We start from the raw sequence: 13,973 nt of genomic DNA, 5'->3' as shown, positions 1-13,973 counted from the left end.
TGGCCAGAAACTGCCTGGCCACGAGAGAAAGTGTTTTTTTTTTTCACTCCTTGGTCTATTTGTTTGCTTAAAGAACCTTTTCCAGGCCGTGAAGAATAAGTTCACTGTGCTTTGTTTTGGGGTCTTCGGGGATCCAGCGCTGTGATGCATGTGTGAGTCTTTTTGCATCAGAATGTCTTTATGGGGAATAAAGCCACGTATAAAGCCACCACTTTCCTTCCGTGGGCTGGCCTTCTGTTGGGCCTGGGCTGAATGACAAGGAGGTTGGTTTTATAAACCTGAGCCTTTCTTTTCTTTTCTTTTCTTTTTTCTTTTTTTAATCAACTGATAGTTTATTTTTTTATTTAAAAAAAATTTTTTTTTGGTGGGGGAGGTAATTAGGTTTATTTATTTACTTTTTAAGTAGCGGCACTGGGGATTGAACCCAGGACCTCGTGGATGCTCACCATGTGCTCTCCCACTGAGCTACACCCGCCCCCTAACCCGAGCCTTTCTAAGCAGAGAACACGGACTGGGGTGTATGTAGCATGCGGGTACCTGGGGGTTTTCCATCCTTTCCTGTGTCCTCCCCCCACTCCCCACCCTTCCACTTAAGAAGACACAGTACCCCAGAGACAGCCAGACCCCACGGTCAACATCCTGTCCTATTTTTCTTACTGCATATTATTGTTTGCCTGTGTTCCCAGTGGGGGAGGGGAGGCGGGTTCAAACATTTAATCTTTCTCCACAAACATTTTTGAGTTTAAATAAATGGGCCAGATTTCAGTCGTGATAACCCGCCACTTCCAGAGGGTTCCCCACCGGATGTTAAGTGGGACGGCTTGATAAGTGACTCGGATTTGGTGTCGTCCAGGATTTCTCGTAAAGACACTGACCGTTACGGCCGTCTCTTATCTGGGCCTGCCCAGCACCTGCTTCCTCAAGATCCTCTGTGTGCGCGTGTGTTTTGTGCTTAGATCTTGCTGTTAAACTCGTCTTTCTCTGCTTCCTCAAAACACTGTGTCTCATGCTCACATCTTGCTGTAAGGTCATCATTTTGAGCTGTTTTTTTCCTCCTCTTCTGCAGCGCGGCCTCATGTTAACTTTTCATAGCAGCCCCAAGAAGGGAAGGGAAAACCAGCTCAGGGAATGATAGATTCGAGGGTGTGTTTTTATTTTTATTCATTTTTTTTCATTGAAGTCTAGTCAGTTTACAAGATTGTGTCCATTTCTGGTGCACAGCACCGTCTTGCGGTCATGAGTACACATAACATGTATTCCTTTTCAGATTATTTTTCATTATAGGTCACTATACTGAGTATAGTTCCCTGTGCTACCCACTGTAAACTTGTTGTTTATCTATTTTATTTACAGTAGTTTGTACCTGCAAATCTCGAACTCCCAATTTACCCCTTCCCATCTCCCTCTGGTCAGTTTGTTTTTAGTCTGTGGCTCTGTTTTGTAAATAAGTTCACTTGCATCATTTGTTTTAGATTCCACATCCAAGTGGTATCATAGGATATTTGTCTTTCTCTGTCTGACTTCACTTAGTCTGATCATCTCCTAGTCCATCCATGTTGCTGCAAACAGCATGATTTCATTCTTTTTTATGGCTGAGTAATACTCCACTGTGTGTGTGTGTGTGTGTGTGTGTGTGTGGTGTGTGTGTGTGTGTTTGTGTGTGTGACATCTTTTACATCAAGCGTTTAAATGTGTTTTCAGCCAAGGGGCAAAGGATGTTTCCGTGGCCCTGGTCCTCACATGTGGGGCTTGATTGACCCGTGAAGGCTGTGCTGGGTGCAGCCTGGACCAATCCTGGACAAACAACTAGAATTCTTTTCCTTGGAAACGTGCAGCCCTGTGGGTCCTCATGCTACAAACCATCCTGTATTAAGACATAGACTTGGATGCCTCACAGGTGCTCTGGCCAACGGCACCGGGTTTGTACCTTTGCCTGGAAACACGAGCTGCTGTGTGCCTCGCACATCTTGCACACTCGTGGCTGGGCCTTCGGGCTCTGACTTGTACGGGGTCAGGGGGGGCCCTCGGCCACCTGCTTCCGAGCTCTCGTGGCTGCAGCCTTGCCCCGGGCGGCGGGGGGGAAGGCAGCTCATGCTTTTCCTCACGTGCCTCTGGCAGGCACGTCCACCACCCCACCACAGCCGTCTGTGGGAGCCCAGCCGGGCACGCAGCCGGAGGTCTGTTGGGCTGGGGTCACGATCCTGGCCCTCTGGTCCCCTCCTCCTCTCCGCAGACCCGGGCTGCTGGCTGCAGGGCCGGGCGTGCCGCCGCGGAGCCCTCCGGGACCTGTGATTCCGGACCTGTGTTTTCTCCGGCTTCCTGGTCCGTTTCTCCAAGGCTGGAAGCACCTTGGTTGGGGCGCTGGCCTCTGTTTTCCTGGGCGCACCCTTGCCAGATCCGCTCAGGAGTTCGACCTCTGGCCTGAAGCCAGGCCGGGAAGCGCTGCCCGCCGCTGGGTTTCAGCCCCGTTTGTTCGCCTTCTAGATTGACCCAAACTCTCTCGATTGTGTTTCCTGCCACGCGAGACGAGGCGGGAGGCACCGGGAGCAGGTGGCAGATGGCACCCGGCGGGGAGCGCGTCCCTCAGGAAGCGTTTCCTCCAGGAGGCGGGTGGAACCCTGCGGCCTCCACAGATGCCTTCGAAGGGGGAGTTCTCCTGGGGGGTCAGCAGCCGATGCCTGGCCCCCCCCCGGACGGCGGGGGTTCTGGGAGGCGGTACGTGGTGTGCCGCGTCTCCTCGGGGCTTCTGCTTGTAGGAGGCTCCTGGCTGGGTTTTCGTGGAAACGAGGTGGTGGTTGGAGAGGAGCTGAGACGGGGAAGGCGACATCTCCTGCAGGGCAGTGAGGACGCTGAGAGGGGCTTTATGGGCCGGCAGGTGACGGGACCATTGTGTCCCCGGCCAGTTGGCTACGTACTGACTAAGGTTTGTGATTCTGTGCCTAGGGGATTGATTATCTCTATACCATTATATCCTGTTTGTACGTCCTTGTAAAAAATATTCTGTCCATCTAGCAGTCATCTCTCATCTGTCCACATCTGTGTCATCCATCTGTGTGTTTACTATGTATCAGTCTACTTACGTATTTACTATCCACCATCTGTGTATTCCTGTTAACAGAGGCACTGGGGATTGAACACAGGACCTTGTGCACGCCAAGCACGTGCTCTACCACTTAAGCTATACCCTAACCCCCTTTTTCAAAATCTCTAAAAAATGTTTTATTGTTTATTTTTAGGGGGGAGGTAATTAGGTTTACTTGTATATTTTCAGAGGAGGAAGTGGGGATTGAACCCAGGACCTGTGTGCTAAGCACACACTCTACCACTTGAGCTACACCCTCCCCTCTGGATTTATTCTTGTCACCACTGGGGCTTCTCCCCACACAGCAGTGTCCTTCTGTGTGGGTCCTTCCTGTCCCCTACTCCTAGCATAACCTTTAAAAAAATCAGTAAACCATATTTTAGAGCAGTTTCATGTTCACAGCAAAACTGAGAGGAAAGTGTACAGATTTCCTCCTGTGCACCCCCCGCCCTGACGTGTGCACCAGCTCCCTCTCATCAACAACCCCCCACCAGAGGGTACATTGTTCCCAGTGGATGAACCTTTGTGGACACATCCTCACACACCCCCACCTGAATCCACAGCTTACATTACAGCCCACCTTGGTGTTGGACAGTCTCTGGGTTTGGACAAATGTGTAATGACATGTCTCCCGTCGTTATAGGATCGTGCAGAGAAGTGTCACAGCCCTAAAAACCCTCTGCTCCACCTGCTTATCCCTTCCCCCTCCCCCTCCCCACCCGGCAATCGCTGATCTTTTTACTGTCTGCATTTCCAGAATGTCATTCTGTACTGTTATCCCTAGTGGCTGCACCAGAGTTCTCCTCTAGGTCTCACTAGAGGCCATGGCTCGGCTAAGGAAGAAGTTCACTCTCAGAGCTGGGTCCATGCTTTGAGATAATGCCCATCAGAAGTTCGTTAGGGCTCACTGTTGCATTAAAAACTCTCATACTTTGTGCTGGTTAATTTTATGCCAGTGTGGCTGGGCCATGGACCCAGCTCTTCTGTGTTCAAACAACTAGCCTGGATGTCTCTGAGAAGGTTTTTTTTTTTTAAGATGAGGTTCACATTGAAATCGGTAGATTTTGAGTCAAGCAGATTGCCCTCCATGCTGTGGGTGGGCCTCATACAATCAGTTGAAGGTGTTAGGAGGAAAGAAAGACCGAGGTCCCCGAGGAAGGGGGAATTCTGCCTCCAGATGGTGTTTGGGCTTGGAATGTGACATCAGCTCCTCCCTGGGTCTCCCGCCTGCTGGTCTACTCTGCAGATTTTTGAGTTGGCACCTTTGTATGTCTACAGCTGCATGAACCAATTCCTTTGAATAATCTCTCTTTCTCCTTGTTCTGTTGCTCTGTTTCTCTGGCTTGATCCATAACTGATACACGTGTTACATCCATAGATTACCCGACAAGAAAGCCGATAAGAGATGCAGGGTCCAAGGAGTACAGGGGCCCACTCCCTCCCTGGCTTGAAAGGACGTGTCAGAAAATATTTCACTGCCTCATATTGAAGGAGTCAGGCACCAGGTGTCTTCCCCTCGTGTGAAAACCCCTCCCTTGGATCTGCTCCACTCTTTTTGTCGACTTTAAAGACTTCCTTGACATTGAAGTCTTCTCAGAGGTCGTTCTTGGTGGACGTGATTTTTTCCTTTTTCTCTTTTGCTATGAACATTTGATTCATGTCTCTAATATTACTCAGTTTTTTTTCCATCATTAGACATTGCGTACAACTTTGTATCCTGTTTCTCTTCATGCCATCATTTCTCTGTAATTTACTGACAGCCAAGTATAAGTGACCACAGAATATTTGACTCTTTTTTTGTTTGTTTGTTTTTTTCGGGGTGGGGGTCACTTTCTTTCCTAAAGTTCTGAACTGTTTTTCTCATGGAAAGCGTGATCGCCCCGGCCTCCAGGTAATTCCCTGTTAGTTATGCACACCCCTGTGTTGTCCCATTTCTTCCCCCACCCAGTTTTATTGAGATCAATGGACCTATAACATTGTGGAAGATTCATGGTGGATGTGCTTGGATAGAATCTAGTGGCTGATTCCTCATCGATGAGCAGGATGCCAGAATCCCCACATCTCCACCCATCTACCATTACTCACGATTAAGTAAGGTGTCCCCCATTATAAACCACTTTATTGAGAAATAGTTCCTCGTATGACACACCATCAAATGCCACACATTAGTATACTTGAAGAATCATGTAAGTGCCACATCTCTGTCATTTCAGGACGTTTTTATCACCCCCCCACCTCAAGAAACCCTGGACCTATTCCCCAGCATTCACCATTCCTCCATCCTCCCAGCCTCTGGCTACCATCTGCTTCCTGTCTGCATGCATTTCCCTATTTCAGCTTTTCATAAATATTGAATTATAGAATATATGATCTTCCGTGTCTGCTTCTCTCTCTTGAGCATCCTGTGTTCAGGGTCCATCCACATTGTAGCCTGTGTCAGAGCTTCACTCCTTTTCCTGGCTGAGTTATATTCCCCCATGTGGATGGACACCATTCTGTTCATCCATCCTTCCATCCATCCATGCATTTGGGTGGTTCCCACTTTTCTGGGTACTGTGAGTCATGGAGTCTTGAGTGTTCATCACACATTTTTGAGTAGATGCTTCTTTCCATTTCTCTTGGGTAGACTGACACAAAGGAATGGTATAGCCAGGCTGTAGTGTCTGTGTGTTTAACCTTTCAGAGACCCACCCCCAGCACTCTTTTCCAACGTGGCTGTACCATTTTACATCCCTACCAGCAGTGTGGAAGGGTTCCTGTTTGTCTACATCCTCACCAACTTTGTTATTTCTTGGGTGTTTTTGTTTTGTTTTGTTTTTTATCCCAATATAATAGCCATCTTTGTGGGCGTGAAGAGGCGTGCCTCACGGTGCCTTTGATTTACATTTTCCTGGTGCTGTGTGCCCTTGAGCACCTTTCCAAGTGCCGCTTTTGTAGACGCACGGTATTATTTTCCTTCGGAGCACCTGAGCAAAGGACTTAAGGACTGAGGGAAGGGACCTCTGCCCTGCGTGCTCTCAGACAGAACGTCGGGCGGAAGATGGGAAACACAGAACATAAATCCAAGTCCAGAAACCTTGTAGACAAAAGGGGAGGTGCTGGTGACGCCCGCCTGGGTCTAGAAAACGCCTGTACCTGGAGTCCGCTTCGTCTCATGACGGCGTGTGTGTCCAGCCCTGAGTCTTTGATACAAGAACCGGGGCACCGGGTCCCCCGCCCTTCAGAAGGAACCGTCGGTCCTGGGTCATTTCACGAGGACTAGACGGCGGCCAAGAGGGCAGAGTTCCTTGTTTTGGCTTTTTTAGTTTAGTTTAATTTTTTTTCCTTTAAGAGAAGGCTATATTGTATGGCTTGAGTTTTTTGGGGGGTAGGCGGTAATTAGGTCTCCTTACTTTATTTTTAGAGAAGGTACCGAGGATTGCACCCAGGATTTCATGCATGCTAACAAGCACGCGCTCTACCACTTGAGCTATATCTCCCCCCTCCTTGGCTTGAGTTTTGATGTTAAAAAAAAAAAAGGTTCTTGCTTTGAGCGGGTGGTAGGTTCTCCTGCAGTTGTTACAACAGGAAATGGAAGGATCCTGTGCAAACTGTGCCCCATTTTCTCCCCGAGCGGCGCCCGTCTTGCAGGCCAGCAGGGCTGCACCCCGACCGCGCTGTCCTCTGTCTCCCCTGGATCTCTTCGCAGCTCCCTGTTTTAACTCGGACTCGCCCCCGGGTGTCTGAGTGTGCACATCCGTGTGATTTTGTTGCACGTGTGGGTTTGAGAGTCTTCACATCGCTGGTGACCCATAGAGCAATTTTAGGAGCCCCCTGCTCCTTCCTGCCACGCCTACCCCGTCGGTGTGGCTCTTCCAAAGCCCCACCCACCCCTTTCTCATGTCAACCCCCCCACCCCGTCCTTCACCCCTGACCGCCACTGATCTATGCTCCGTTTCTGTAATTTTGTCATTTCAAAAATGTCATAGGAAGGGGCGGGGACGGTCACAATGGAACCCTTTGGAAACTGCTTTTTTTTTTTCCCTTTCCCCACTGCTTGGCATCATTCCCTGGAGAGCCATCCAAGTAGTGGGTGGAACAATGAGCCTTTCTTTTGAAGAACAGCTGTAAAACGTCTCGTGTGAAATGACAGACCAAGGGGTGGGGGTACAGCTCAGGGGTGGAGCGCGTGCTTGGCGTGCACGAAGTCCTGGGTTCAATCCCCAGTGCCTCTGTTAAGGGGGAGGGAAAAAGAATTTTTTAAAAAATGGCACGGGAGGATGTAGCTCAGTGGTAGAGTGTGTGCTTAGCATGCACAAGGTCCTGGTTCAATCCCCAGTACTGCCATTAAAAGAATAAATGAATGAATAAATAAACGTAATTACTTCCCCTCTCCAAAAGGAAAAAAAAAAAGGGAAGATGTTTTTTCCCTTTTCAAGGTTCTTGGGCGCAGGATTGGTTCCCTAGAATGAGACATGTCTCCCGTGGTCCGAGCCGTGGAATGTTCCCTCCACCATGCCTGCGTCTTACTGAGGTAAGCCATCTTCATGGTGAACTCACGGCGGAAAACACCACCACGGTGACCCCGTTTCCTTCTCCCGCACCGCCGTCTGGGAGCCGTCCCTGCTGCATCCGGGCGTGTGGCCGGCGAGCTCTGCGCACGGAGAGCTGTCACATTGCTGGGTGTCCAGGCGCTGGCCATCCCCCAGGCCCGAGGTCCGCCCTCCACCGCGGGCGGTTCAAACAGAACCGTGACCCAGAGCATCCTAAACATAGCCTGGCAGGGAGCCCCCAGTCCTTGCGCCCTGCAAACATTGCGCCTTCGCCAAGCATCCTGTTTGCCAAACGCTTAGTTGCCTTTCTTCTCGAAGCGCCCGGTGACTCCAAAACAAATCCAGGGGCAGGTAGCTCTATGCTTCAGGGTTGGATGCTGAGGCTGCAAAACTCACTCCTTTCTGGAGGAAGGGAGCAGGTGCGGGCGTTGTCCCGTGGCGGCTCCTAGACGCCCCTCTGGGACGGGGCAGCTGGCGCTGTGGGTGCCAGGCACGGTGGATGTGGGTGTGATCGGATTACATCCAGAATTTACAGAGCATTCGCTCTGACATCCGTCGGAGAGGAGCTGGCCTCTAGGAGATGGTGTTGAACACAGGATCAGGGATGTGCAGGGTGTGGACAAGGGAGGGGGCCGTGGGGGTGATTTAGAGGGAGCCCACGGGTCTGTTTGCAGCCAGCTTTTGTGGGAGTCGTGGAAGCGACGCGTGTGAGAACTGACCGCCATCCAGGAGATGCAGGGGGCAGGGTGCCTGGCTCGCCTGCCCTCCCAGGGGGCTGGCATATCCTCATGTGGTTGTGCGTGTGTGTGCACGCGTACAACTGTTGTCACAGTTGGAATCATGACCCGCCCCCCCAAAAAAGGATGTGTCGGAGTCTCAGCTTCCCACACCTGGGCAGGTGATCTTATTTGGAAGTAGGTCCCTGTGGATGAGTGAGTTAAGATGAAGTCATTGGGGTGAGTCCTCCAACAGGACTGGGGTCCTCGTACAGAGGGGAAACATGGGCGCAGATGCTTAGAAAGAGGACCACGTAGAAGATGCTATCCACATGCCGAGGACAGAGGCCTGGGGTGGATGCTCCCTGATGCCGACGCTGTGAATTTGGACGTTGGTCCCTGGAACTGGGGAGAGCTCCTCGTTTGGGGGCCTCTGTTATGATGGCCCTGGGACACTCATCCAGGTGTGGGAGGACATGGGAACAGGCTCCTAAACATGTAGAAGTGGGTGCGGCGTGGGTGGCGGGCAGAGGTGCAGGGGGTTTGAGGTGCAGGACGGAGGAGGTGTCGGCAGTGCTGGTGGAGATGTGGACGAGGACGGTGCCTTTGAGGAGGGCTCCGGGGGAACAGGGAGACTGCCGGGAAACCTTGGGGGTCCTAGAGGTGGACTTGTGTCCCCAGGAGCAGAATGGAGGCAGATGTGGGAGCATCAGAAGGGCTTTTGGGGAGAATGTGTTACTGGGCACCGGAACCGAGGCTCTTGTGGCAAAGAGCTTGGCTGAGCCGTGTCCCCGTGTTTTGTGGACCGTGGACCTTGTGCGTGGTGCACTTGGATGTTTCGGAAGGAAGTTTCTCAGCTCAGAGTCAGTGGCATGGACTAGTTTCTCCTGAGTACTCAGGGTGAAATGCAAGGAGGGAGATACGATTTCGAGATGGCATCGGTCATCAAAGCAGAGGCGGAACTGAGAGCTTTGGAAACGTTTGTCCAATGCTGCCCGAAATGAGAAAGCGTGTTCTGGATGGAACACCCAGGATGTGCTTGCACAGATTTGGCTCAAGAGTCCACTCTCTCAGCAGCAATGCCGTCAGCACGGACGCAAGATACATAATGCACAGGCTTTTTTTTTTTTTTTTTAGTATAAGCGATCCCAAATATTACATGGGCTATACTTACAATAGAAATGTCTCACTTCTTATCTCATACTGTATCTGCAGCTTTATGTATGTCTGTATCTATCTATCTGAGTTATCTATCCATCTGTGCCCTGTTATTTATCTGTCACCTTTCAGTATATCATCTATGCATGTACTGTCTGTCATCTTTCAAGTTACCTGTCTATCTGTCCATCCATCCATCTGTCCATCCAGCCATCCATCCAACCATCCAACCATCCATCCAACCATCCATCCATCCATCCAACCATCCAACCATCCATCCATCCATCCATCCTGTCTGTCTGTCTGTCTATCTATCTATCTATCTGTCTATCTATCTATGGAGAGATTCATTTTAAGGAATTAGCCCATGTAATTTTGGGGTGTAGCAGGTCCAAAATCTGCACGGTGTACCAGTAGGCTGGAAACCCATGGGACACTTGCAGTTGGAGTCTAAAGGCTCCGTGGAAGCAGAATTCCCTCTTCCCTGGGGAATCTCAGTCTTTATTCTATTAAGGCTGTCACCTGATTAGACAGGGCTCACCCAGACCAGGGAGGACAATTTGCTTCATTTTAAGTCCACTGAAATTTTTTTTTAATTTAACTTTTTGTGTGTGTGGCTTGGGGAGGTAATTATGTTTCTTTATTTATGTAAACACAGGGACTGGGGATTGAACCCAGGACGTTGTGCATGCTAAGCACATACTCTACCACTGAGCTATACCTTCTCCTCTTTAAAGCCCACTGATGTAAACGTTCATCTCATCCAACAAAACATCTTCACTGAAACACCCAGAGTGATGTCTGACCAGGTATCTGGGCCCCACAGCCCGGCCAGGTTGACGTGTTAAGTCATCCTGGGAGCCTTGATGTTCACATGACCAGGGAGGACCTGTGACATCCTTGTCCTTGGCTCTCGGCAGAAGGCAGAGGAAGGTGCACCTCCCAGACCAGGGCTCGGGGATTTGACAGCCTGACACCCGGACTGTTCTAGGAGGGTGGTGTCAGCCGCTTACCCTGGAAGTCCACTCCCTGGGGAAGGTCGGGACTGGCTCATGGCTGCCCTGGTTTCCCAGCGTCAGGATGGTCATCTTGTCCTTAGCACATCTTGGAGGGATGGGTTCCTTGACCTCAAGTCCAGTGCCTTTCTCCCCGCCATCCCTCCACTCACCATCCCCAGATGCCCCTTCTCATCCCCTCCGTGGGGGTGTGGCCTCCATGGGCGGATGAACCTTTTGTGTGGATGTGACGTGGCAGGATGCAGGTGGTGGAGGTGCAAACACCGTCCTCGGGGGGCTGGAAGGGGCAGCCTCTCTCCTGGCCGTCTCTTGCGTTTTCTGGTCAATGCCCTACACCCGATTCAGGGTTCTCTGAGTTTCGTCCGCCCCGGAGAAGGGACTGTAGACCTTGCTCACGTGGGAGCCGTTATGAATACCTTTGTTCAATTTCCCGCAGCCTCTACTTAGGAATAGACAGCTTTGGGGACATTGCAGGTGCCCACGAAAATCTGTCTCCGTTGGATCTCTTCACTTGAGATTTCTTTTTTTTTTCTTTTAAAATGCATTTATTTTTATTTTTTGTGGGGGCACAACTAGGTTTTGGTTTGCATTTCCCTATTGATGAGCGATGTTCAGCATCTTTTTGTGCGGGTGAAGGCTGCTTTTCCAATAGTAACTGCAGAAAGGCAGCTCCTGGGGACCTTGTGTTGGAGACACAAGGGGCTCTTGTCCACAGCCTTGAAACCTCCCATGTACGTGGGAAGGCGAGAAAGCCACTCACGTCCCGGGTCCCAGTTCATTTTGTGACATCCCATGGACCCGTGAACCAGTTTACAACATTATTTGGTCATCCTGTGGTCGGTTCTTTGAGGTGGGAAATGTCCATGTGACATTAAACACCACACACGGTCACCTTGTAAAAGCTACAGACGTGTTCACGCCCCGTTGGGGCTGCTGGACGTTGTGGCTGATTCACATGCAGTAGGGTGTGTGTGTAGAGGGATCACAGAATGTGTGGACAGCTTGGCTCCGCCAGAGAGCGGTGACTCGTGAGGGAAGTGATTTCTGTGCACTGCCAGAAAACACACAAAGCCACAGAAAAGGGAACTGAGATCGAGCCCGCAATGCTCGGGTGCTGTCTCCTGCTGGAGAATTTCCAGCCTCCCCGTCTCGTAACTCACAGCCGCCGCCTCCCTCTGGGGGTCCAGGAGCGTGTGGTCCACGTTGGACGGTGTCCAGTGCTCGGAAACACTGCGTCTTCTTTCCCTGTTTAAAAAAATGTTCTTTTGTATTTTTATTGGGGGTGAACGGGAGTAATTAGGTTTTATTTATTTATTTGAACAGAGGTATTGGGGCTTGAACCCAGGACCTTGTGCACGCTAGGGTTGTGCTGTACCATTGAGCTCTGCCCACCCCCGCCTGAAAAATGTTCTTTTTGTGGTTTAGCTTGAATAATTTCTGTCAAGCTACAGTCAACTTGACTGGTTTCGGCCTTAATTGCGTTGCGTGTGCTAACGAGCCTTTGAGAGAATTCTTTATCTCTGGTAGCAAGTTTTGAATTTTTACCTCGAGCGTTTACTTACACATATTCTATATTTAATGTTTGTTTCACATAATGCATATTTTATATATTTCTGTTAAAATAAAGTTTTATTTTTATGTTATCCACCTTATTAAATAACACATCCTGTTTGTTATCTGTGTACTCATCTTATATATTAAATACACTTTGTGTATTAAATGTATTATTTACATGTAAAGCAAATATGTAAAATAGTTAATCTTTAAAATATATGAATATAATTTTTACATAAATTAAATATATTTAATATATACATATAAATTGAATACATTTATAAATATATTCACATGATATATAAACAAATATAAATAATATAAATATTGCAGGTAAAGTAAATGTATGTTATAAATACGTATATTGTATGTAGATATTATAAATGTAAAATTTTAATATAGATACATATATTTATCAATATTTTTGTTAAAAGTATTTTTAGACTATATTTTATTAAGTAATACATCTTATTTGCTATTATCTTATTTACTTATTTTATATGTTTAATGTATTTATATACTAAATATATTTTAATACACTGACATGAACATGCAAAATATTTAACATTTTAAATTTATAAATTAACTTCTGCATAAATAAAAGTATAAAGTACTTAATGGGTGTGGATATTGCACATCTAAAATAAATAAGCTTTAAAATGTTACAAATACTAATATAATACATAAAAATTTCATATATATACAATAAACCTAAAATAAATATAAATATTTATGAATGTTATATGTATTCATACAATGTATACATACAATTATAAAATTTAAATGTTTGTAAATATTTATATTTATGAATATTTGTGTTAAGATAAAAATTTATTTTTGTACTGTATCTTATTAAATTACATATCCTATTTACTCTTATCTAATCAACTTAATTTATATGTTAAATGTATTTATATATTGAATTTATTTTAATATGCTAAAATGTAAAATATTTAACATTTGAAATATATAATTTTTATATAACAAAAAAGTTAATGTGTATAAGTATTTAAGTATAAACATATGTTTCAGTTACATTTATATAAACAGATATTATATGCATATATTTAAATTTGGTTTGTTTGTCCTTAGCCGAGGTGTGAAAACACATCTGGGCAGTCTGTGTGCCATAAATCGGGAAGCCTGGGGAACCTCTATTCTAGTCCCTTCCGTCTTAACTCTCGGTGCCTGTCTAAGCTGGCTGTGAGACGGGGGGTTGGGACTCCTGAGACAGTTTCCAAGGTGGTCGCCCTCGGAGCTGTAAGACGTCCCTGCAGCCCAGGATCCCAGCTCAGGGTATGCAGTCGGCACTGCCCGTGCTCAGGACGCCCTCAGAACCTGTTCCCCTGCGTGTTTGGGGGCTGGAGGTACAGATGGATGCCAAGGTGACAAGATGTGGGGAAGCCCCCGGTCACCCCGTTGGGAGACCCACGCCCCCGTCATGTCTCAGACCCGGGGTCCTCAGACCTCCCGTCTGCACAGGGGAGGTGGCCTTGGACCCTGTGTACGGCTCCTTCCTGCAGCGCCATGCTGGGACGCCTCTCTGCACACCTCCAGAGCCTACGAGAATAGCATTTTTATTAATCCTGCCCGTCTTCCCAGGAACTAACCCCAAATGCAGCTGGAATCCCTGGAGGAGAATCCGGGCTGGGTGCCTGGGAACTTTGCAGGGAGCCCAAAGGCCTCACTGGGGCTCCCCACCAAAGACGTGCTCTTTGGGATGCGCGCGGTGCTGGGAAGCATTCTCGGGGGAAGGGGGTTGTCCGCGGGGGATGAGCAGGTGCCCATCAGGTGTCTTGACTGGGCTGTGGTTACTCAGGGCACACCCCTGTCTTACATTCCCGCACCGGGAGCCCGCAGGAATCCGAGAGGAGCGAAGCCACAGACACCGAGCCACAGCTCCCGTGGGCGTCAC

General features: G+C 48.5%; 1 protein-coding gene across 1 annotated transcript in view; it reads left to right on the top strand.

Annotated features, from left to right (window-relative positions):
* Positions 1-13,973, top strand: part of DHRSX (dehydrogenase/reductase X-linked) — a 123,540-nt gene that overhangs the window by 9,650 nt on the left and 99,917 nt on the right. The window lies entirely within an intron of this gene.

Source organism: Vicugna pacos, chromosome X, assembly GCF_048564905.1.
Source record: "Vicugna pacos chromosome X, VicPac4, whole genome shotgun sequence".
In the NCBI taxonomy this organism is placed as follows: domain Eukaryota; kingdom Metazoa; phylum Chordata; class Mammalia; order Artiodactyla; family Camelidae; genus Vicugna; species Vicugna pacos.
The sequence above is the reverse complement of the archived record's forward strand: the minus strand, read 5'-3'. Positions and strand labels throughout refer to the sequence as shown.